At 43.3% G+C, this 24,744-nt stretch overlaps 1 protein-coding gene across 9 annotated transcripts in view; it reads left to right on the top strand.

Moving 5' to 3' along the window:
• The window catches only part of prdm16 (PR domain containing 16), a 181,810-nt gene that overhangs the window by 70,745 nt on the left and 86,321 nt on the right, over window positions 1–24,744 (top strand). The gene's annotated exons all lie outside the window — the stretch shown is intronic.

The following is a 24,744-nucleotide window of genomic DNA, read 5'->3' on the forward strand; positions in this document are numbered from 1 at the left end:
TGGATTGAGGGGATGTGTGACAGAAGTCAGCATCACCTTCTGTCTTTACACCGATTTCCATATCCTATTTTCTCTTTTTTTCTATCTGTTTTACCCCTGTTCTCACACACTATGTCCCCAAGTACACACGCACAGAGCACAGTCACATTTCTAGCATTCACATGATGGATCACCGCTGGGCCTTATTAGTGTCCCACAGGTTATTGTGTAATGCTGTACACTTACATACAAACATATTAATATCCCATTACAATTCTTGCAGATAGCAGACTTTGATCTCTTTTCGCGTGCCAATGTGATGTCAAGTGCTGGTGTCTGTGCCTTAGACATTATGAGCTTTCAGGACAAAATACAGGGCTTGTGCTTTAATTATACCAAGATCACAGAATCAAATCTTTTCTTTTGGGATTCATTGATTTTTCAACCCCCTCTTTCAATCTTATGTGCCCTCCCTCTCAATTTCTCCTCTCCTTCTTTTCTTGTTGCTCCCTCCTCCTCTTTTCCTGGCCTCCGGGGTCCCAGTGCTTCTAATTCGGCCTTATCAGTGAAGTAATTTAGCTGCCACAGCTTGGGTTTCTGTTGCGCGGCGAGCGGCCCCATTGTCCCGCCCTGCTGTTGCTGAGATAAACCCTCAGATTGAACAAAGTCCGCGCTGACCTTTACAAACTCCCAAATCTCACTCCCTACACCCCTCCAACAGAGATTCTCTCTGCCTCAAGCTCTTTTCTTAGGGTGGGGGGGCTTGGGGCACATCAAGTGGGTGGGAGAAGGCAAATGAGTGTGTGCGCATGTGTTTGTGTGTGAAAGAGTGAGAGTGTGTGGGGTCAGGGTGGATTGAGTGAGCGTGAGATGGACAGGGGAGAGGGATTAAGATGGCTGACTGAGCCTGTCTATATTTCCAATGGCACTTCGCTCTGAGAGGGAGGCCGAGGAGGAAAAAGTGCACTGCAAGCAAAGCATTCAAGTGTGCATTTTTCTGTCTCCTTCAGACTGCCAGAGAAGGCTTTTGTGAGCCACATTCTCTGACCTCCCTGCCTTCAACGTTAAACCAAAAATATGATTTTGTTGCTGTAAAAGTAAAAGAAAGCTTGTGCCTTAGTTCCTCGTACTAGCTGTTGATGTCCCTGAAACGGCTCATTGAGAGAATCCTGACAAAGCACCGCTGAACCCCTCGTCTTACCTCTATTGTTATCTATCATGTCCTTCATTCCTTGGCAGAAGGCCCAAGAGGAGTCTGTCGGGATTGTTGCTTTGACACACAGTGAAACTGCTAGAGAGGAACGGTTGAAGCCAAATGGCTGGGTAGACGGATGGGGTGGGGGGTCGATACTGTGCTGGGGAGGTTTGGGGCACAATGCAACAGGAGTACCCTCTCCATTGTGAACCACTGTCATCCTTCAGAAGCCACTCGACTAGCTCTCCACACTGCAAATCCTCTCTGCTCTCTATTCTAGCCGTCTGTCGGTCAGGCAGGGAACCTCATCAAAAGGTCTTGAAGTTGGGGATTGAGACAGCGTGGGTGGAGGGAGATAGGATGGTGCAGAAGAGGGGAGGAAAGAATTGTTGTTAGTGTAGAGTCTGGGTGTTGGTGTGTGTGTGTGTGTGGGAGGTGGGCTTGATGGGGCGAGGGACAGGGGCATAACAGGTTCAGGTGTGGGCTTCAGAGTCAGTGATGGATTGGAGAGAGTCTGCACCACTTTATCCGGTGGTCAGGGTGGCCCTGTGTTCATCCCACCCTTCATCCCTCCATCCATCCCTCCTCCTTTCCACCTCCCCCCACCCACCACCACCTGCCTGCAAGCCACCACCAGTGTTCCCAGGGAGATGAGCGCCACGGAGAAGAAGGCCCACAAGGGATTAACTTTTCACATGGCTGGGAGTCCTCGTCTCAAAAGACCTGACAACCCCAGACGGCTTGATTAAAAAAGAAAAGAAGAGAAGAGAAGAGGAAAGGAGGGAGGGAGGGGGGGAGTGCACAGGAGGAGGAGAAGAGGGGGAATTCTTCACATGATGGCCCTGAGAGAGGGATTTTGGATATTGGGTGTCTTTTTTTCCCTTCGTCCAAAGCCCCCATGTCTTGGTTGAGAATGAGCAAATTGTTCCTCCTGTTCTCTCGGCAGTCTCTGTGTTGCCCGGCCTAAAGATGTGGGTGGGCACCAGCACACATTGTTGACTCCTCACAGGAAACCTAGAGATGTCCTCTAGTTCAGAGGGAAAAAAATCATGGTGGAAGTTTTGATTCCACTTTTCATCTGCTTTTTCGACACTGGATGCCCGATCCATCAATTTTCTACAATGTTATGATGATATCATGACGTATTATTTATTAATTTGTCAGTAATGTATTATCAAAAGCCCTCTGTTGTTCTGTGTATGTCAGCATTGCATTACAGTCAAGGAAGACATTGGCAGAGAGAGTCGGCGAACCGTTGCCGGCTTAAAGTTCTAGTGTTCAAGTGGCAAGGCGCCCTATTTCCCCTCACTCTATCCCAGATAAATTGGGCCTCTCAGGTTTGTCTGTGAGAAAGAGAGGACAAAAATCAAAACAAACGCTCCCACTGAAGTGAAGATGGGAGAAGGGGTTGGCTTTCCTCTCTGGCTAGCGGATCAGCAACTCAACCTAGCGGGACAGCGGGCCACTTAATACCTCCCATCTTGTCCAGGTAACAGAGTGGCCCGACAGGGGGGTCAGGGAAGGTAGCAGGGTATCGTCTTACAGATCACCACTCACCCTCTGGCTTCCTCCACATGGCTCACTTACCCTCTTCTCATCTCCGCTGCTGGGACACACTCGCCCTCTCTTCCCACACCCCTCAGCAAGGTACAAACATCCATTGAGAAAGTTATTGTGGATGTTTACACCCAAATTCTCTCTAAAGGTCCACTAAGATGAACCAAAATATATTTTAATACTAACCAACAACATACTCAGGATTTTTCATTTCATATTGTCTGGCTTTAAAATAAACACTAGAATTGGGTATTTAATCTTCAGTTAGTTCATTTGAGTTCAGCTTTATTGATTTTCACAGAGAAAGTGCACTTAAAGAAACGAAAGAAAAATAAAATAAATACAAACTGTCATTATCATCATCTGAAAGTCATCTAAAAAGCACTACGTCTGTTTAGTAACTTCTGCTGTCAACACTAGTAGCGCAAAGGACAAGAAACACCATATCCAAGGGGTGACTAACAGTCAATTAACCCTAATATCAGCCCAGATTTCTCATTAATCATGCTGCTTACCTGCCATATGGCCCCAGACTCCAAGGAGGCTCTGAACCTATTTGCTGTGCACTTGACCTTGCTGATGGACCCAGGGGAACGCAGGAGTTGATTTCTGTCCTCCAGGATGTTGTGGGACTTCTTCCTGGCCTGCTGGATAAATAGACAAACTCACAGATAGATGAACAGAGCTCCAGTAATCTTACAATAACCCACAGGTGTTTTGGGCTTTTCATAAGTCAACATACAGAATATATAAGAAACACAATACAAAGTAGACGTCCAATGAATGAAATGGTATTAAACTGATAATATATAGGCTTGCTGCTTGCAAAGCCATCAGTGTCAAGAAGTGCTGAAATGGTTAGCTGATTAATTAATTAGTCGATCAATACAGTAATGATAATGGGTTAATTGTTTAAGTAAATTATCAAGAAAAAATGCTCAACATTCAGTGATTCGTGCTGCTCAAATGTCAGGATTTGCTGCTTGTCTTTGTTGTAAATCGCTGTAAATTTGATATCTTTGGGTGTTCAACTGTTGGGCGTATAAAACAAGCAATTTTAAGATGTCACCTTGTGGGAAACTATTTAAAACTGGCAATATTCTGGCATTTTGTAAACTAAACAAATTAATGGCAAAGAGACTGCACTCGTATTGTGTTTTTCTACCTGAAGTGCTGTACAATTTCTCATTCACCCATTCTCTCACACACACAAACACACACACACACACACACACCATGGTACCATTGCTCGAGGACACTCAACATGTTGACAAGACTAGACAGGGTTTTGAACCACCAACGCAATTGATGGATGACCTTCTCTACCTCCTTAACAACAATCGGAAAAGAATTGCCAGATTAACTGATAATAAAGATATTTTTTTGTTGTACCCATAGTGCCAAGACAAATAGGGAGGAGACATATAATATGTTATGAAGTTGTGGAAATGCTAAGGGTAACTACAGATAAAGAATAATACACACATTATTATTATTATTCATTATTCTTGTATAAGAAGGTAGTGTCTGTGGAGTTATGTTCTATATACATAACTGACGTGATACCTTTGGTTGGAACAATAAAGCCATGTTGTGAATATTGCGGTCAAAATTTAAAAGCACAAGCACAAAAGCACATACAGTAGGCTGCACAGTGTATTAATGTGACAAAAAGTAACAAAAAGTATGTAAAGTATGTGATCTCTAATAATATCCCCTCAAAGCTTGGACCCCTGCTATTCTTGAAATGACAAAAGTGACAGAACTGATATGATACACTGACTCATATTCTTCTGACCCTCGCACTAAATCAGTATCCAATCAGTATTTCTTTGTCTGAGCACTCCTTCCCTGCAGCACGGCTATCATTAAGTGACTCATTTAGGCCATCACAGGTAGGTCCACATCATAGCCTGCTGGTGGCTTTTAATGGGGAATGGAGTTCTTTCTACTGTAAAGCATGCCAAAGTAGCTGGGACTAATGTGACCCCTATAGTTTGGCACTGCATTAGTGCCAGAAGACCCAGCAGTGAGCCTCTAACCTGGGGACGACAGGGCAATGATTATGTTCACCACAGGGTAGGCTTGGCCAGAGGACACTCAACTATACACACAAAGGGACGCGCATACAATGACATATGTCGACACCAGTGCAATTATAGGCTTATATTTTCCACAAGTTAGTTACATTTTCAACCACTTTTATTACAGGGGACTTTCAGTCAGTTTTTGGTGACAAATTTCAGATTTGATTTAATTCTATTCTAATTTAATTCTATTGTTGCATTCTGGTATAATTTGAGTGATAATTTCATGATACGTATTTTCTCCAAACGTCGACAGAGGACTAGTGTTGTGTCAATGTGAGAACCTTCGTTAAAGAATAAGATTGAAATTGATATTCTTATTGGAGGTGAATTCAATTGTGTTTGTGGTGCTCACAGCACTGAGCACAAAGTAGTTCCAATGAAAACCGTTAACAGTGAGGCCTGCAGAATATCAGCACATTGGATTTGGAAAGAGATGCTGCTGTTTTTTAAATCTTATTTTCGAATGCTGTGAGATAACACAATTCCATTGACCTCCATTAGATATTGAGGAGAGGCATACATTTCCAAGATGAACAACTCAAATACAAACAGATCATTTGTAGAGATAATTTTCTTCTTTTGTAATGGGCAAAGTCACCCTTTAACACTTAAAATTAATTTTAATTACTGAACATACCAGAATATAAGCCAGTGCATATGCACATATACAATGTGTGGTTTGCACAAAATAGGCACACTTACTCTGTCTGTCCCATTTCCCTCCTCGCCACTATATCAGCTCTACAGTTACCATGTTTACTGACTCTATTCACTTACTGACTCTTTCTCTCACTGTCCCTTTTGCACACACACAGACAGGCCACACACACACACACACACACACACACACACACACACACACACACACAGGATCCAGTCGTATTTCAAGATAATTCTCTCTCTTCTCGCTCCTCTTGTCTCAGTATCCTGAGCCACTAGACACTGAATGGACCACAGGGAAAGCTGATCTCACCGACACATATTCACACACACACACACACACACACACACACACACACACACACACACACGCACACCCATATACACACACACAAAACTGCGTGTGGTCTCAACATTTTAGTCCTCACCATATTTTTTAATGCTTCATCAGGTCCGAAGGTCAGGGCCTGGGACTTAAGACTAATCTTTTAAATTCCTCACTATTTCAGTCCCTCTTGTCTCATTAGAAGTTGCCCACCTTTATCGTTTCACTTCTACTGTTTCTTTTGTTTGCAAGATTTCACCTCAAAAGGTTTGGTTGTTTTCTTTCCCATCTTTCCTTCTATGTCTCTCCTTCTTTCTATTTTCTCCCTTCACTTCCTATTCCCTCTTTGCATAATTCAAATCAGAATCCCCATGTGAGCACCTTGCTCTTGACCTAGCTTAGAAAGCTCCTGATTGCTTTAATAGCAGTCCTTGGACCTGGAAGGTGGGCGTCTTTAAGGAACTCTGGTGAGAATGGTGTGTGCATGTGTGTGTGTATTGTCTGTACAACCGAAGGGTGGTTGATTAGAACTGACCTCAAGAGTGTCAGGAGAAAAAGAAGTACAAATATGCAAAGTGGACATGTGTGCTTGCATAATTGGAGCAGAGAGGAGTGCAGCGAGGTCAAGTAGAACAAATGGTCAGCAGAGTGAACTCAGAGTCTATAAAAAAAACACAAACACTCACCACATATATATGTATGTTTAAGGGGCACTGGTCAGTTTGAGGTTAGAGCAGGGAAGCTGTGATGGAAAAAGTTGCCAGTTCTACTCCCGAGTCAGGGATGGTAGAATAGTAGAGGCCTGTGGTTTGTAGTGGGAAGCTCCCAGATGGAAATGAGTGTAAGCGTGTGAAGCATAACATTACTGAGAAAGAGCTTATGTGCTCTGCCGGCTTACGCTTGGCAAGTAAGATTTGAAATATCAGTTGGCATACACAAAAGTATAAATGCAGGCCGGTGTGTTTTGCCAAAGAGGCACAAATGTGCACAAGGCTAAGTCCTTCAACAGTGGGATTGCCCTAGCATTAGCCAAAGTCAGGAGCTCCAAAGTAAGGCCAGCTAAGGTTGGGGTGAGGCCTGGCAAACCAAAGATTCTGAAGAGTCTGAATTAGGCCCACCATTCAAAGCTACTGAAAAGAGTTCCTGAGCCTCCTATTCTCTACCAGCAAATTGGGAGGAAATCTGGCTATTGTGCAGAGTTTTGAAGAGGCTGGTGGTGGGGAGGGGGGTGCACACTGTGCTTACCTATAGATGAGAGTGGAGACAAAGGATCCTGGGACATCCAGGAGAGGCTTTGAAATCCCTCTTGGCTGGAGACGGAGGCAGCCTGGAGTAGCTCCTGGTGTAGAAAAGGTCAACAGTGCTCAGTCAGCATAGACACCGAATGGAAGAGGATTTAACTTGAGAATTTGCAAAGATGGAAAAGATAGGACAGATTAGAGTTAGATTGGAAAATCACATTGCCAGCATTTGGTAGAAAGGGACTGAAACTCTTCATCACCATCAAAGAGTTACAGAACTTTACAAAGACTATGTAGTTTGGTACTTTCAACGTGTTTTGTAGTAGATCAAAATGTCCATTGAAACTTCTCACACTACCATAATCCACTTATGTGCTCATTTTAAATTTATTATAAAATCTTGGTTCAGTTATAACGACAGAGTCATAGATATATTACAATGAACACATAATGCAGCACATTACTTTTCAACTTACATGCTCACTCAGGATTAAAATTAATCACTACAGATTTTCATTTTTTCATTTTATTTTCTCTCTACAAGTGTGCTTTATCATATTTACTTTTTCAGAATTAAGGTGATGCTGCCAACCATAGCAGCTGTTCCACAGCAAGTATGTGCATATAATATAAATGTATTACAAACTTTTATCAAAATACAGCTTCAGCAACAAGGTCTATACACGGTAAAGTTCTGACTACTGTTGTTTTCCCTTTCCATGGAGCAGCTGAGCCTCTTAAATGTGTGCGACAAACTGACAACAAAGCAACTCCTAATGATGATGATGATGGCAGTCTTTTAGGAGCACTTTGATGGATGAGGATTGATGTGACCTACGTTGAATCGTGTGTGCCTACATGCGTTTTTGTGTATGAGAGAAGACAGACAGTCCCGCAGGCTAAATAGTCAGGGTATCACCAGACACACAGTTTTTGATGGGCGGTGTTACACTGCAGCTACCCTCTTCCTGATCAGCAGTGCAGCCCGGGGCTCTTCCGGAGTCTCTCACCCCTACAAGAGTCCAACTCCCCCCCTGTCTGCCCTACTATACCAGTGCCACCCCTCTCTTCTTATTTTCTCTCTTCTTTCTCTCTGTCTTTCTCTCTCTCATTAATCAATGTCAAGCCGTCCAACAACAAGGCCAGCATTCTTTCCCTGCCTGCCTCCTCGGTTCCTCGTATATGTCATTGTGCGCTGACCCTCCCCCTCCACCAACTCAGCGGCCACCATCATCCTTTCACATGGCCGCAGAGCTGAAACCCAGGCCCACACTGCCAACATGAAAGCTTGTTCGGCCTTGTTGTAAGGAAGAGAAAAAGTGAGGAGGAGGCATTTCTCTTTCTTTTCCTCCTCCCTTTTCCTGCCTTCCTCCGGCCAGGGGGAAAAAAGGGATTCCATAGTCGTTTACATAATTCATGGGACACACAGGAGAAAACGGGCCATTGAGTTGTAAAAAAAGTTTGGATGGAGCAGTCATGGGGGGTGGAGGGATATGTATGCCAGTCTTTGTGCCCCGGACCCATCTTCCCTGCTTCTCTCCATTCATCAGCACTTCCCACACACAGTCATTGTCCCATGTTCGTCATTAACCTCTGGTATAAGTCAGCCGCCTCTCTTCCGATCAAGACATGTCTCTATGGGAAAGAAATCATTTCATCATGTCTTGGCAAACCAGGGAAATAGATATTTCATGGCCCTTTTCTGCTGATGAGGAAATTTTGATGGACACTGCAGCGGCAATAGTCATTAACCTAAACGTACTATAGCTTTCAAGGCAGAGAAAGGGAGAGGCAGGGCTTTGCTTAGATGAAATTAGACTTGATTATGGTGAGGCGATGCTGACGTTGGCCATAAGGACTCATTCTCAGACATGTCCGCATGCTATTCACAGATGTAAGACACTCACACAAACACACACAGACCTTAAAATCAGCACCTCCAGCATTTCTAGATATCCTACGGGCACTTCATTGTCACAGGCTGCATTAGCCCTTTTTTTCCATATTGCATTTCCAGTATTAACCTGAAAATAAGTAAAGCAAATCACAGACCATCCTATCACTAATACCCTGTTTAAACACTTAACTGTCCACGTTTACATTGAATAATGAGACCACTTCTCGCATGAGCTCCTCAGCATGCCGTTTGTTTACAAAGAAGCAGATTGTCTCCAAATCAGCAATCATTTGGGGGGGAGCATGTGCTTAGAAATCCTTTCTCCCTTTGCGTCCTCCTTCCCTGAGCATCTGTATGTATTTGTTGTACTAATGAACGGAACAAAAGTTTCCGGGGGCCTGTGGAAGGGGGGGAACAGTTTGTGAGGGAGAACAGCAGTAGCAAGGCTGAAGTGGAGTCCACTGAGTGGTCAGTCGCCATGAGGTTGACAGTGAGAGAATAGAAGACAGCGAGAGTGATGGAGACTTGACCCCTGCAACCTCATCCCTCCTTTCTCTTGCCTTTTCCTCCAACCCCTCCTCAACCCTTCTCTGTAGATGATAGATGACCCTCCCTCTCATTCATGTCAAAAGCTCTTGCCCCCCCCAGACCTCCAAAGTCACATGCCTATTGTCTACACATGTGCGCATACGCACATGCACGCACGCTCTTGCAGCCGTCTAGTCAATCTCCTCGTCAACCCAAAGACAATCAGTCTTTTTCATCTGTGCCAGTGGTTACCGAGACTCCAACCTTTCACCCTTACATGCAGACCTGCAGAACTCGTCATAGACACACACATACAGACACACACACTCACTATCACTCCCACTGAGACTCTTACCTCCAGGCAGCAGGTATGGATTTGTAAAGAGTCGGAGACGAATGGATGGATAGACAGATCAGGAGAAGGGTGGGGAGAGAGGTAGGGAACGAGGAGTGCAGAACGGACACTGGGCAGTAAATTACTTTGCCAATCAATCTTCCCCCTGGGTACCCTTGATGAAAGCTGTCCAAACTTTCCCCCACTACTTTAAGTAACCCTCCTACAGTTTGTCAGCAGAGGGCTGGGAAATAGGGTGGACAAACAAGTCACAAGATTAAATGTTGCTGGGAGGAGAGAGGAAAGGAAAGTAAAAGACAGAAAGGAGCATGAAAATGTGTGTGTATGTGTGAAGGGAGTGGGGAGTGGAGAGATGTGCTGTAGGGATGGAAAGCAGGACTCGTACAGTATAAAAAATGTAAAACTGTTCAGGAAGGTTTGCACCAAGGTATGTGTCGTATTTCTTCTCACTTTAGGTTCAGTAGCTTCTAACACACACAGCTAGGCTCATGGGTCTTCATGGGTGGCATGACAGGGTGACATGCTGTGACTTAAAACATGTGACACCTCCCAATTACAGCACAGCACAGGGCTAAGGCTACAGGGATCTGCGGCTGCTTGAGACCTACAGAAACGCATATAGTACACACACACACCTGAAGTTCTTTCTTTAAATTTTTCCCTTTTTAGCAACAGAGGCAACAAGTGGAGATCTCCCTGACCACACACGCATGCAAAACATGCATAACACACACAAACACACACACAGCCACATGCACCCATAGAAAGTTTTCTCTTTTACACTTGTTTTCTGGCAACTTTGAGAGTGTCTCTGCCCAGAACTGTGAAGAGAGAGTGAGGACTGTCGGGAATGTTAATTTGGTAATTTGTTGTTTTATATAAGCAGGGGAGGGATGGTGGTGGTGGTGGTGGTGGTGGTGCAGCAAGTGCAGCACACACAGTCAGTGTGTTTGGGTTTGTTGGGGGGGAAGGGATTGTGGTGGAGGGAGAGGGTAATGCTGGGTGACAAGGTCCAGCTCAGTGATGCAGATGACTCCCAACCAAGTTATTTTTCTACGAGAGAATTGGACAAAAATACCATGACGGTCGGAGAGCAAGAAGCGCCCCATGCCCATAGAAGGTATTAAGATGTCTCTGATACATAGCTGCCCTCCTCCTCTTTCCCCATGTCTCTTACCCTCAGTCACTCTCTCTCACTCCTAAATCTGGGATGGTGGCCAAGTGCCACCAAGGACACTAAGGCTAATAAATCATCCTCATTTCAACATCTGCCCAGTCCCAAAGGGCTGCCCACTGCCGCCACCCCATCCCTTGTGAAGATGGGTCCTTGGCTTTATTCCTCTTTCAGCATCCCTCCATACTCCCCCACTGACACCCCCTCCCTGACTGACAAAACATCTATTGTCCCATGCCCAAGTGAAGAAGAGACCCTCTTTTCCCCTCACTGACAAAAGCCGTCTGAAGCCAAGATGGGGACTGCCAGCCGAGATGCCTGGGACCCTGCAGGGGTGCCCCCTCTCCCCCTTCCACTTTTCTCCCGCCTTCTGGTTCATCCATTCCTTGCTTTCGCTCTCTTTTTTACTTTTAATACTCCCCTCCTGTGGGGGTCACTCACTCAGCTCGCCCCCACCCTTTTCATAGTGGCGAACTCTCAGCCTCGCATAAAGACATCAAGTGACAGCAGTGAGAGAAAACAGCCAGATTTGGCAGAAAGAGATATTCGACATGGCTGTCAGTGGCCATTCTGCATGCCTTTTGTTCCCTTGGGTGTAGTTGAAATAGATAAATAAACAGTCATAGGCTGAAAAGCCGGGATCAGAAGCTTGTCGCATTTATTCATATTGAACGGAGAAGAAAAAGAGGCAAAAACCTGCTGCTGCCAATTAAGAAGAATGAGACAAAACTCGATTCACAGTGTTTAGATTTGTTTTCATGGCTGAGGCTAAAACTAAGCTATTCAGTGGCTTTCTGTGGTTTGCTCTAAAGATGGGCCGTAGGTCTTTAGCATTGTGGGTGTCTCCATGTGGCAGAGAAGATCTGTGAAGTTGTCTCTGGACTCATCAGTTAAGAAGCACTCTCTCCACGGTTACTCACAAGGCTTCATTTACTGTGAATGCACAGCCCTTTTTCCCAGCACCTTAAACTCACCCCCAACAACGGGGAGTACCGCCCATAACTGTGCACGGGCCAGCCTCCGGCCACATTCACAGGACTGTCTGCTTATAAAGAACAAAGTCACACCACTTTGACTTGTCAAGATACTTAGAAGATGATGTTTGGCAGAACATTTTGCATTGCAAAGGCGTGCTTTTATTAGTTTTAAAACATTACATAAAATTCCAGTGCTAACATTTTTGCTTTGCTATTTTAGAATAAAACAAACAGTATACATCTGCTCCTTTTTTCGTATACATTGTTTTATTACATTAATTGCAAGAAATGTGCTATTTTCTTAAACAAGGGATGCACTTTTTTTTAGCTTAACACACATCATTAGTGATTGGGAAAGTGGTACTCATAATTACGTCAAGGAATGCTACATTGTTTAACAATATTTTGTCTCACTTTTCAGTGTTTACTAGCAGGCCTAAAACCTTAACTTTATGCAAATGTTTTCATTTTGCTGAAACTACTCAAGCAGGGAAGAACATTTACCAACAAGGTCCTGTGATGAATTAGTCAATTAGTGTTAGTGGCATTTTTTGTTTCATATTTTATTCTGAATTATGTAGATGGAGGCACTGTAATTAATGCTTTTTTTTCTTTTTTGTGGTTGGGTCATTATGCATGGAAATGTATTTCCCTCTAATTCAGAGCTTTGAGTGTTTGCTCATTAAAAGTGGCAAGGGCTTCAGGATGGGAATACATCTCCACAAAAAATGGTTCTTGATAAACATTGTTTACCAGTATCCCTTTTCACAAAAAATGTTTTGTTCTTTGGAATCTCCCTCAACATAGAGTAGTACATTTCTATCATTTATCATTGAATAAAAATATTGAAAGAAAAAAAAAAAATCTGTAATCTGATTTTCCGCTCCCAGGCAGACCGCATTCCGTCACAGCTCTTCTCTCCCCCTGCAAAACATTTAGATTTCCAATTAGCCCCTGAGAAGAATGGCTAATTTACCACAGCGAGCAGGCGCCTGATGTCTCAATCTGCCGGGTGTCAGCACTGTGAAAAGGAGTACTCTCATGTAGGCACACACACACACTTATAGAGACACACAAGCCCATAAAAGAAGGCATGCTGTACTGAGTGTGAGGGGTGACAACAGATCAAATCCAGCATGGGGAGTAAAAGAAAAACTTAAGTAATTTTTTTTTTTTTAAATAATGCAAAACAAATAAGGGAAGCACATTTAAAAAAAATAAAAATAAAAAAATAAGAAAATCAGTGAAGAGTGGTCTTATTTAGGCACTGGAGCAGCAGGATAGGCAGCAGTTCAGCAATGGCCCCAGATTGACTCGTCTATGTGTGTACAGCGAGCCAGCTCCTCCACACAACACCCACATTGTCCGCTGTGCCAAGGAGCCAAAGCAGCGCTCCACTCCTCAGGGGGCTGCCTGAGACGAACACATTATAGATACATGTTAGCCTTGGCCCGACCTTCTGTATACTGTGTGGAGCACTCAGCGGAAAGGAGACACAGGAAGGAGGGAGGAGATGAGAAATGAAATGCACATGGAAGCTACAGAAATGATAAGACTATCCGACAGCCTAAACTATCACTCTTACATCTACTGAATTAGAAGATTCAGTGAAACAAGATATGCTGTATCTAGACAGCGGGTGAGAAGGAGAGAGATAAAGGGAGTGAGATGCTATTCTGTGAGACAAGATGTTTGCAAGGATCCATTGGCTTCATAAGCTAGTGGTTTTGGCTCTGGTTAGCTGTCAGAATCAGCTCAATAGATCTTCCATCTTTTTCTTTGTGCCTTATGCGGCCCCCTGCTTGTCCCGGTGGGAAACCTCAAAGCTGTGGCGCTATCATGCTGTCTAATGGTCACTAGCGACTGGCCAAGCTACCTCCCTCAGCCCCGATAGCAAGAGAGAAAGAGAGATTCCTGTCTGGCTCCCAAAACCCAAACAACATTAGTGGCACTGTCCTATTTCTCCCGTGCTCCTTTTCCAAGCCTGCTGTTAAACACACACAGTTCCCCACAAAACGTTGTTGTTTCAGCTTCTATCTCTCCACTGTCATTAACCAGAGGCAGGCTGACTGACACTCCCCTCTCCGTCTATGTGTCTGCAGCCAGTCCCTCATTCACTTAAGGCCAATCAGTGGCCACAGTCTTTATCTTGCCCAGGGCAGCCCTGTGATAACACTGTTAACAACAGTAATGTGTGGCGCGAGGGAGCCACTGGAACTGCCACTGTCAGGGTGAGTAAGTGAGGTCAAGGGCTTTTAGCATCTGGTGACGTTGTACCAGATCCACTCCAGCTCCACTTTATGCTCCCCGTACTCCCGTGCAATGTGTCTCTCCTCTTTTCTCTCTTCAAACTCTTGTCCCTCGTTTGAGTCTTCAAACTCTTTCCCCTGCTCTCTGCTCTCCGATATTAACAGTGTGGGGAAAAGGGAAAAAAACTGAGCTCAGCTGGACTGAACGGGGCCTTCTCTCCCCACGTGCCGTAGGGAAAACACTGGTGTTATTTTAGAAATCACACTGTTAAAGATTAATGTGGGCCTGGAGGAGTGTGTCATCGTTCCTTAACGACAGGGCGAGACGCTGAATAAAGCCGGCACTGTGTTCTGTCCCACAGCCCAAGGACAGATAAGTTTCCTCTCACCAAGCTCACCCCTCGCCCTCCCTCCTCCTTTGTCCAATAACTCTCTCCCTAAGTCATCTATTACAACCGCAGGGGCCAAAATGAGAAATTTAATGAGGGAACAGCTCCAAAATCAGTTCCTTCCCTGCTCCGTGTTTGTTTGGTCTTTTTTTTTTTTTTGTTATTGAAATAGACTATGGCGCGGGCAAAGAATAGCTTACGTTCTGGCTTTGGAGATATAAAAACAACAGAAAAGGGTCAAGAGTGTGTTCACAAACATTTTCCATGCTGATTGCTCTAGTTAGATGACTAATGGAAAGTCCCGGCTGCAAGTTGTGACCATGCAACTCCCCCAATAAAGTCATCTGTCATCATCCCAGGACTGGCCAGACAGAAAGACAGCTATAAACCAGGGTTCAGAGACCACAGCAGAGCATCCTATCTGTACATATCATACCATTGTTATTCTAACAGCCAGGATGATGATGATAGCTCTACATTAAAAAATAAAACTGGTATCACTGACACCAGTGAAGATAATAATGATAAGAGTTTTTAACAGTTGATGATGCCGATGATAAAGACCTGTGAGGTTTGATGAGTCTCAAGTCTGAGGTGTGCAAATGGGACTTAGTATCCCTTGCTGAAGGTTTTTGCTGATAACGGAAGCGCTCGATAAGCCGGGGAACATCAATCTTAGTGACAGAGATAGTCTCTGCTTCCCACTAATAGGGTTGTAAAGGGCCTTCACCTTATATGGCCCAGCTAATAAACTCATTTGTGATGAGCCCGAAGGTCAACTGAATAGATATTCACATTCACCTGCATATTAGAGGTAGGTTTTGTCTTTGAACAAGTAAAGTGGTAGTCTGACATGCTTGTGATGGAGTGCTCAAAATTAGTAGTCTTTGGTATTGATGTAATAGTTCTTGGTGTATATGTCGTACAAGAGGTTGAACTTTGGAATGACATGAGGTATCGTGATGTCAGATACTAAAATTCTACTTGGCAGTGTCTTGCACCACAAAGTCCACTCTTATACACCGTTTTTCCATTCAGTGCCCTAGGATAGCCACAGCATCATATCATCGCTTTTGCAACATCATTACCACACAGTCTTTTGAAGTCTGAGACCATCCCTGAAATTATCAAAGTCAGTAACACTGACACAACTCATCTTGGGTTTTGATGGCAAAAACATCAGACAATGGCCTTTGTACGAGGGAGTGGGTACTGCTACATTATCTCCACTCAATTATATCTTCTTCCGAGAGTGCTGAAGGCCAAATCATAAAGACTCTTGACAGTGGCTCCAAAGATGTTACTGTACAATGCCAAGTGGTGGTTGACACGATGTCTCACAACCAGTTTTTACCACCCAGCACTGGTTTCATCCCAGAGACACACATGCCTTCCAATCAGTTGGGTAAACAGGACAATGTTCTGATACACTGTAGCCATCTAATCAATTTCATTAGCTGCATAAATCATGACAGCTTGACATTTATTGTGGAGGTGATGGGTTGATCCTGTGGACTTGGAGACAGCTCTTGTGGTGATAAATGTTGCTATCTCTTGAGAGCACGGATAAATAGAGTGTGTGTTCAGAAAGACAGAGGGAGGGTTGGAAAGAGAGAAAAAAATGCACACAGAGCATGAGAGCCCCAATGAGGTTGCTGTGCAGCAACAAATGTTAGACTGAACGAATCAATGAGCGCGGAATGGTGGATGATTTATTTGCACAATGGGTTCGATCTATCAATTCTCAATGTTTCCTTGGTGTTTCCAGTTGGTGTATTTTTCAGTGCTTAAGAGTCTTTTATTTTGTAGTCATAGAGTTTTTCATGTGGATTGTCGAGCGTGGCAAAATCCTTTGTTGTAATAAAACCTGTCACAAATAATCTAAGGACAGCTACAATGGCATTGTTTGTTATTGAGTTGTTATAGTCTGAATGACTATGGAAGCTTTTATACCATTATATGGAACAGATTTAATTGCTCATGGACTTAATGGTGTAGGAACAGAATTTCAAAACAACCAGTCATCATTATTTAATGGCCTTTATATGCATTTGGCAATCAAGATTGTATTTTTTTCCCCTTTGCATAAACCCCATGCAAAATGTGCTCCTCACTGGCCACCATAGTGAAAGAGACCATTTGTAGCCAGTATCTCCAGACAGTATCTTTTGGCAGTAGCAGCTGCCTTAACTGCTCTGGCTTTTATATGTTTCCACCGTGTAAATAATCTGATTGGCCACCAAAAGAAATCACAAGGATAAACAGTGCACAAGTTACAGTCCATTTGTTATAGACAAACGCTTTTTGTGTTTTATCTCCACATCATACTCAAAATAATACACATGCTAATAGCAGCCATTAGAACTATTAAGCTGCTGTTATTATTGTTGGTATTTATATCGTGTACGTGCTTCAGTCAGTGGTAATTGTGTTTGAATTAAACTTTAAAAAAGTTTTGGATTTTAGTTTTTGACTTGACTTGATGATGGCATTGTAGAAGGTCAAATCAATCATCTAACGCATGAATACTCTCTTTATTCATACAGTGGATGAGTTTCAGTAAAAGGAAGGACGGCGTCATGTTTAACAGATGCAGCGTTCAGGATGCCTCCGTTTTTTTAGTTACTTGTTTGTTGTGGTTAATAAATCATATGAAAAAGAGTACACTTTCATGTGCATTGGTGCAGTAAAAGCAACTAAAAACACTGGCTACCTGTTTAACAAAGAGTGTCTTATGAACACTGGGATCTGTTTACTCTTTGCTCGGCACACGCCACACCATTCACCTCTGTCCTACTGATGACCTAACATCTAAGCTGTACGTCTTCCCTGTAAACACATCAAACCGGTACAAAAGGACCATTGAGGGAGTGAAGACAGGCTGAAGAACTAAGTGGATACAAGTTTACAGAAGACCGAGGACCTGTGGGAGATGTTTCAAAATTGATCTGCATAACTGTTACTACAGTAATTATGTAACAGTTCTACAGTAGTATGTGTATAATTTCGCTCTGTTTTGTGCATCAGATCAATCTCCTATATCCAAAATACCCTGCTGCACACAAACAAAAACACATATTCATACCCCTGAGCAGGAAATCCACGGTCAGGCCTTGTTTATTTATCTGCTGGAGAAATCTCATCAGCGACTCACTCGGCATGGCTTTGGCCTTCTCAAGCATCATCATCATCTTCGTCGTGTGTAGGGCTTGACCTCGGTATAAACCCCCCGAGCCCTGAAGAAAGCCCTTGCTTGTCCCAGGCACCGACCCATATATACATGCACTTAGCCTCCAAGTCACTAGAGACGTTTCACTTCTATGTTTGGGTCCGCGCCCAAGATCCTTGTATATACTGTATGTGTGTATGTGTGTGTGGTCCAAAAATGCAGAAAAGCCACAGGGTGGATTTGCAGGGGCATGCCTGATCAACTAATGCACGAATACAAAACAAAACTATCTTCCTTAAAGCATCTTTTCTTTTCTCCTCATTTCCCTCCTTCTTTCACCGTGTCTAACGTCTATCCACAGCCAGCCTTCTTGTTTGAGCCAGCTTGTCCTTCCTTTACGTTTATTGGAATTGAAGAAAGAGAGAGAGAGAGAGAGAGAGAGGAGAAATGAAAAGCTACCAAAACTCCTCTGTTTATGTTGAAATATGCAAACGGTGTAAATATTTAGCCGGACCTGATAAACGATATGCAATTTACTCGCCAGTTATCCATCGTCACGTGACAATATCTCAGTGGCTGCTGTCCAGAACAGCCCCTGATGCGATGAGAGATCCCCCTCTCTGTGTTTCCGTGTCCTTTTCTACCTACCTAAAGGAATTCCTGGTTTGAATTAAGGATTCATATTGGCACTAGACAGAGGAACAGACAGTGTGGTCTGGTGTATGTTTCTAAATACACAAATTCAGTTTGCAAGGGGAAATGGAGATATGAAACATATGACATTGCTGAGCTGAAAAGCCAATATCAGATTTATGTAGTGCATAAATGTAAACATTCATATATGCATAGGTGGTGTAGGCATCTCACTCAGCTGAGGTATGTGAAATGAAAAGTATCCATGGCATGACCTTTGATTCGATCTATATGCCCTCAAGACAAGACCCTAAATCTTATTCCCATAACCCCCTGCTTGCTTAGAGGCAATATGTGTCATGGGAAGAATAGGAGATCATTAGAAATAAGGCAATATTATTTTTCTTCCTGCTGCCACGTATCGATAAACTGCAACCTTTATCAAAATGAAGAGGGAGGACGTGATATATCATTATCTGAAAGGCATGCCACAGCAGCTGCCGATGCTGTGTATGCAATCCTCTTAGGCCAAAAGGTATGGTTATTTATTGGGCCTCAACCCTGTGGCTGTCACAACATCTGCAAGCTGAAGATCTATCGGCACACCCTTATTCACTTATGATTATTACTGATCATCTGCCCAAATGACTTATCAATAAAGCGGAGGCCAAGCAGATAATTTATCTGTATGGTTCTGTCGATATGAAGTTCAGAGTCAACGGCCTTAAAAGGATAAGGGGCCTTGGACGTCAGGTGATGGATGGTTGTACAAGGCCGCCATGAAAATATGACCCTTTTAATACATTTGCAGAATCCTGCTCTCTTCCTCCTCCCTCCTTCTCCCTTTGCATTCCTCTCACTCTCTTTTTCATGAAAGTGAGCTTCTTTCCCAAGGTTTGTTTGCTGACCAAGTGCAAACCTTACCTTGAGACATCACTTTCTTACAGAAAACTAACTTCAAATGCTGCAACTGTCAAACGTATGAATACAAATATTTGAATCACTCATTTGTACCAAGTGTATAATGTGTGGCACCTAGACCACACATGTCTATGCAAGACCTGTGAATCATACAACATTGAAACGATGAGACAAGCCTGTCCGGAGTCAATGCAAACCCTGCCAGGATATTTCACTGTGGCATTTTCTTCATAAATCACACAAAGACTCTTAGGACATACAGGGTCACTGCTCGTTCTGTAAATATCAGCCGTTTGTATTTGACAAGTGGCCGTGACTTTCCAGAGTCACACAATAGTTCTGAGTGTTTGCCTTCCAAATCTAACCTTTGTGCGTTAAGCTCTATCTCACCAACAGTTCTTAGTTCCGTCACAGGCCGCACCCTGCATAGACCCATCTGGATGTAGGGTTGGGTAACAGTGTTAGCTTTAGCGCGGTGTGATAAGTGGCAAGCTAATCTGATCTCTCCTCTTTCTCACAGACAATGGCATCACATGCATTCCTTTGGCATCAATTTCTTTTGCTTTTGCCAATGAGATGTATAATTTTCTCACATTAAGCTTCATAGAAAAGTGGACATGGAGATAAGGAAGCAAACGGTGATTATATTCAGAATTACCTCCTTTATCAATCAAAACAGAAAAAGAAAGGGAGAAAGAGAGGGAACGTTTACTATCAGCACTCCCCTTGATGTTTGCCTTGGCCAAAGCACCTCAAGCCTTTCGCTTATTAAAGTCATCATAAATATATTCTATCTGATGAACGCCCAGCTTCCTGGTATTGAGCGGTGCAAATTTCTACCCTGTTTCCTCCGCTCCTGCCTTAGTCTCCCACCTCCCTACTTAAGGTCTGGGAGCAACCTCATTGTTGAAGCATGTTTTTAAAAAGTCATAGCTCTGGTCTTGTTTTGGGTCAGCTGTCAAGGCCCCTATCTCTGGAAAGTCCCGAAATAGCCCCATTTTACACCCTTTTAAAGGACAAACGCGAAAAGACTTGGAAGTACAGCCAGGCACCATCTGACTTGATGCTAAAAAGCAGGCTGAATCAGACGTGTATCCTTAGTCAAACAATCTTTTGCAGATTCTGGCAGGAACGTGTGAAAGGTTCGTTATCATAGAGTTCAAATGATAGTAAGAGACCTCAGAGAAAAACATGACCTGATATCCCCACTTCTTTTTCTTCCTTTTTTGGGGCAGTCATGTCATTTTATTGATTGTAAAGTGTTTCGATCAGATTTGCCAGTATCTGGGAGTCAGAAGAGTCGGATTCATGTTTGACATGATAGTTAGCTCCTATTTTAAAGGCTCCAGCAATGAGAAACAGAGCCTCTCCTTTCATTTTTTCCCCCTTTTTTTCATTCTTAACTCTCACACAAGTACACTTTCTCTGCAGTTTATTATTCAACACGACCCACAGTGAAAGACTGCTTCCTCTCCCATCTATACGTCAAAAAGATCAATAACCCTTCCGAAGCATTGCCACCACAATGAAATCTTGTCAATGTGCCAAGAAGCTGCAAAAGTTCCCAATAAATGCGTAGCAAAACTTTCAATTTGTGGCTTTCTTGGTGTGGCTCTTGCAGCCAGTGGGTTGTCAGTCAGGGCCCTGGTTCAAAAAGCCCTGAGGTTTGTTTGCTGCTGTTTCTTTTTGGAAACTTGTGGCTTTGTGACATCCGCAGCCATCCATTGGGCCGTGTTCTGTATTGCCTCATATTATCCAGAGTTGAAGAGAATTGTTTTTGGCAACAGAATACTAACATTTTCCTACAACGCAAACCTCCAAGTGGGGCCCTCTTCTTCTCCTCGCGCCTCAGGATGATGATGAGCAAGCTTTTGTAAAGTCCTCCTCTAGTTGCTATGGCTACTTACTCAGCCTTCTCATTGGTGAATTGTATGACTAGAAGATTACTGTATGGGTCATGGGTCAAGTTTGACTTGAGCTGTAAATGCAAAACCACCACATATGCTTTATGGGCCTTATACAGAAACCCCCCTTGTGGCAGTACTACTGTTTTTTCATGTTAAATGAGTTCTGGAAATAAACTGAGCGGGATTTCGCTCCGTCATGTGTTTTAGGCCATGACAGGTCTTGTAAAAACAATGAGGCAGTCCGCTCATTGAGTGTCTCTCCCCATGTTGTGTTTTCTTTTGTCCGCTTGGTCATCATGGCATGTCAATATGAATGGTGCTAAAGTGGTGTTGAAAAACTCCTGACTCTGTCCAATAACAAAAGCTGTGCTATGAAACACTAATAATGGTGGGGTTTTCCCTCCCGCCTAGTGTGAAAGCACACACCACAGACATGGTGAGAGACATGTACACACACACACACACACACACACACACACACACACACACACACACATTCTCACACACGCACAAACACACACATTTACGCATACCCCTAATGAGGGTCTGGACAGCTCTTGGTGGAAGGATTCTGCAGGTGGCTGCACTTTCATCAAGCCACGACTGGATTTGTTTATGTTTGAGGTCATATGGGCCAGAGAGAGAAGTTTGTGTGCCCAGACACACTCTTACACACACTTTCTAATTACCCTCGCTTCAGTGTTTTCTCTTTTCCATAAGACATATTGACATGTCAGCATTCAGCAGGCTAGATACAGAACAAATGGACAATTTTACCTCTCTCTGTGTAGTGGAAAATCTATCCCTCTCAACATAGGCCAGTCTCTATTTGGACTTGTCTCACCGGCCCAGAGTAAAAGTCACTTTGAGATGACGGTGACACGTGCAATAAATCATAGCACCGCCAGTCAGTGGCCAATCACATTTTCCTTCCCTAATTAATAGCTTATTTATTTGCTTGGCGGGGTCCTGCTGTGTGTGTTCCTGTCTGTGTGTGTCTGGTATGTGTGTGAATGTGTATATGTGAGTGTATGTGTGCATACAGTATGCCAGTGTTGAAAGAGCATCTCCACCTGCCTTTGTGTTGCAGTTATTGTCATCATTGCACAAGCCCTTGCTTTTCATCCCTGGAAACCCAGTTAAAAAACGATTACATTTTACTTCTAACCAAGAAAAAAAAAAACCCTAATTGGATAACTTTTCAACAAACAAACAATTTTGGATTACAGTTGCCTAGAATTCAAAGCCAGGAAGCTTTGTAATTAGCATTTACTGACAGTCAGCTCAGTGTTTCTGGACCCAAAACTGAGGTTTGGATGACAGAAAGCCCACAGCATCCCGACCCCCCACCTGAAGCTGAAAGACATTAAGGCATCAGTAAAACCACTCATGTCTTCTACAGTTTTAGGTTACTCTTGCACAATTTGATACACACACATATTTACACTTGGCATGCAGTTGAAGAGAGCAAGGGGAAAGTCCAGAAATTGTCCTATAGTTGTTGAACGCCTGGTAGCATTTTAGACGACCCAGCCAAGCTGTTGGTTTTGTAAACTGTTGCAGCTGGTCTTGTGCATTACACGAAAGGGGAAGTCCTCTCTCTCTCTTTCTCTCCCCGGCTCTCTCTTTCTCTTACTCACTCTTTCTATTTTACTATCTACTCTATTGCCATGTTTAAAGTCCACAGGCACATTTTTTACTTATAGGGCAGACACATTAACCCTAATTCATCTTTCTTTCTAAGTAGCCATCCTGAAACCCCTTCTACTTTACCCAACACAGTTGTTGCATTGAATGAATAAATAAATAAATAAATAAACTGACAAAATGACAATTTTATAATCTGTCTCTATCATTTGTTCAAACCAGAACATCAGCATCTGGAGATATTTTTGTGAAGAACAAAACTATTTATCTCAGTCTCAGAAATACGATACATAAACACAGCCTCACAAGATGCTGCAGAGGCCAGAGTTCTTATCTACTCTACATTAAACTCTATGCAGCAACTAAACGGCCATTTTAAATATAATATGCAAAGAAATCAAGGAATCCTGCACACTTTCAATCACTTGTACTCACCTTATTAGCTACTCTTTTTTGTTCTTTATTTTCAGGAGCCTTTCTATTCCTAAGCATCTATTGTAAACATAAAGTGATTTTAGAATTATGAACACTATGGTGTGCTACACATTTTGTGTCATGGGGAACTGAGAAAAAGCTAAAGACCCACACTCTGTGTTAGTTAATTTGTTCATTGATCATGGATCACATCAGATCATATGGATGGATCACATCAGATTTTGATTAAATTTTCATGCAAATTATCTCTCTTTGCAATTTCAAAATAGTTGCGCTACAGTTACAAGTCAAAACGATGTGACAAATTACATTGGCCATGAGGGAGACTGCAACTCCTGTGGGGGATGACATGTTTACTGTTGCGTTGTTTGAAATTGATTTCAGGAACAGGATGCTTCTGTAAAGGTTTAGATGATGTGTAAGTAGGCTGAGAACACTGTTGTAAGTATCTGTGCTGTAATTGCTCCCATTTGGAGAGGCTGAGAAACAGATCCCTTGACAGCTTAATGTAGGAAACCACGGCGTATGGTACATCGGTGCACATATGGCCCATCTGGTTCACTGTTTAGTGAGAGCAGAGAATGAAGAACTGAGAGTGAACTTCTATGTGCTACTATGTTTTTAACAGTTTTTGTATAAATAGTATTACGGACAAACCTATGGACATCACATGTGAGTGTACACATTCACAAGCTCATACACAATTCATAATCACTTCCTGTGAATTGAGGCTTGGTATTGAAAGATGCATAAAAGAAGTTGTTGTATGCCAGAATTCAAAGAAAAGTTCCTGTTTCCATGGCCGATTCCACAGAAGATGAATGTCTCTTTCCCAATCACGGTGGGCCACACTGGTTCAAGAAATACAAACTTTAATATGTCAGCTCTAATATAAAGGCAGCCAGTCTTGTCACAACACCAAAACAACACACCTACTGTTAAAGGGTAGATGGAGGATAGGGAGCAGGAAAAGGGAGGCTCAGATATGCCGTGTGTCTGTGCTTGAGGAAGTTTTATAGGCCTAATTTCACTTGAACTCACTAAAGTACCACACTAATCCCCCACCCCACCTAAAACTGCTCTGAAAACAGTCTGCATCTCTTCTTTGATCCTCAGTTGCCATCAATGGGCTTCAGAGAGGGAGAAAAAGACGGAGAGAGACTCTGGGTTGCTATTATATGTGAAATGCCCCCTCATTGCAGCAGAGCAGCCCCATCTCTTCATCATTCCCCCACTTCCTTCATTTCCTCTGGCAGACACTGGGAGCATTCTACCACCCATCTGCCCCCAGTAAATATTGCTTGAAGGCTTAATTATACACACACACACGCACACACACACACACACACACACACACACACACACACACACAGACACAGAAACAGTCACAGCGAAATTTCCTGCAACGCTGAAGCG

Source organism: Dicentrarchus labrax, unplaced genomic scaffold (genome assembly GCF_905237075.1).
Source record: "Dicentrarchus labrax unplaced genomic scaffold, dlabrax2021, whole genome shotgun sequence".
NCBI lineage: Eukaryota > Metazoa > Chordata > Actinopteri > Moronidae > Dicentrarchus > Dicentrarchus labrax.